The following is a 2,034-nucleotide window of genomic DNA, read 5'->3' as shown; positions in this document are numbered from 1 at the left end:
TTCTATGCTCTGTTCTCAATTTATCTTCCTGCCTTTCCTCCCTCTACTCTGCTATACATAAGCTGCAATGCAGTCAAGGGGGAATTTCCACCATTTGACAAACATGTCTCTTTTTTTCGATTCTTTGTTAGATCTCTTCCTCGATTTGTAGTGCCTATAATTGAATTACGTTTTTATATATTACATATCTCCAAATAGGATGTGTGTACACACACACACACACACATCCTACTTATATATACAGGGGATATATATATATATATATATATATCCTACTACATTGTATTTTCACTGTGACCAAAGACTGTGTTTTTTCTCTTGGCATGGCATTTCCCACAGCACCTAGCAAAGGCTTACACGGAATAGTTGCTCAATAATATTCATTTGATAAATAAAAGAATAGAAACAAAACCTAAAGGGACAAGGTGACCACCCACAATTCATCCCTCTTGTCAGTGATAGAGACCAGATGACTTTAAAACAGGACTATGGTGACAGGTTCTTGTATTAGTCAGGATTCTCCAGAGAAACAAAATCAATAAGATACATATAAATATGTAAAAAGAGACTTATTATGAGGGAGTGTTTCATGTAATTATGAAGGCTAAAAAATCACAAAATCCGATGTCTGCAAGCCAGAAGCCCAGGAGAGCTGGTGGTGCAGTTCCAGTTCAAACCCAAAGGCTTGAGAACCATGGGAGCCAATGATGTAAGTTTCAGTTCAAGTCCAAGGAGTTGGAGAACCAGTGGGGATGGTGTTTAAGTCCTGCTCCTAATCCAAAGGCCAGAGAACCAAGAACACCAAAGTGCAAGGGCAGGAAAATATGAATGTCCCAGCTTGATCAAAGATGGCAAATTCACCCTTCCTATACATTTTTGTTCTATTCAGGCCCTCAGTGAGATGGGACAATGCCCACCTACATTTACTCAGTCTTCTGATTCAAATGCAAATCTCTTCCAGAAACACCCTCACAGACATATTCAGAAATAATGTTTTACCAGCTATCTGGGCATCCCTTAGCCCAGTCAGGTTGACACAGAAAATTAACCATCACAGCTATTAAGATCATTTTGTGTAAATGATAGCTATCATCATCTTCATTATTGTTACTAATAATTACTAATCTGGGATGGGATATTGGATGGATAGCAATGAACAATCTAACTCAGACAATATGGCTACTGGTACTTAGGAGAATTTCTAGGTATGACTAACTGTTCAAGTAAGGACTCAACAGGTATAAAATTAAATGCTAAATATTAATGAGAATGGCTTGACACTCCATCTCCCAAAGCTTCAGATCTCTAGCACCCTACGAGTTTTGGTTATATTTTGAGTTATATTTTTAAAAATAATAGGATCACATTCCATAGAAGAAATGTATCATAAATTTAGAATATCTTTCCCTTTCCTTTTTACTTTTAGTACTACATATTAAGTATCCTTTATAAGCTCAGCATGTCATTAACCATTTCATATCCACATGTATTTCTGTAGGTAGAGCATGTCTGGTGCCTTCCTGATAAGATGTTATGATCACTGAGACAGTCCCCATCCTCCAAAATACTTCCCCACCTACCATTCTCAATATTCTCCACTCATTATAGATTTTCCCTTTGATGTTTAAAACATGAGTTGTTATCTTTTATTTATACAGTGATGGGAATGAGTTTCAGATTCCTGCCCCCAGAGCCAGAATGGAGACTGTGAGGTCACTGAGCTTGTGACAATAAAGAAAAGGGCAAAAGTATTCATTATACCAAATACCACGAACAAATTTTGCCATTTTCACAATTTGGCCACATGTCAGGCCCTTCTCTGCTCCCTTCTATCCATGTGTTCATTTTCCAGGTTCTGCTGCAACACAGTTGACCACAAGCCTTGTGCTTTTAAAAGTTTTCTGGCTGGTAAATAGAAACTCAAAACATATTTTATTGTCACCTTTTAGAACAAGAAAGACACTGTGTGCCTCCAAGTAGGAAGAGTTGCCTATATACCTTATTGACACCATTAATATATGGAGATGTCAACAG

This window comes from Galeopterus variegatus, unplaced genomic scaffold (assembly GCF_000696425.1).
Source record: "Galeopterus variegatus unplaced genomic scaffold, G_variegatus-3.0.2 Scaffold8870, whole genome shotgun sequence".
Taxonomy (NCBI): Eukaryota; Metazoa; Chordata; class Mammalia; order Dermoptera; family Cynocephalidae; genus Galeopterus; species Galeopterus variegatus.
This window is presented reverse-complemented; position numbering follows the sequence as displayed.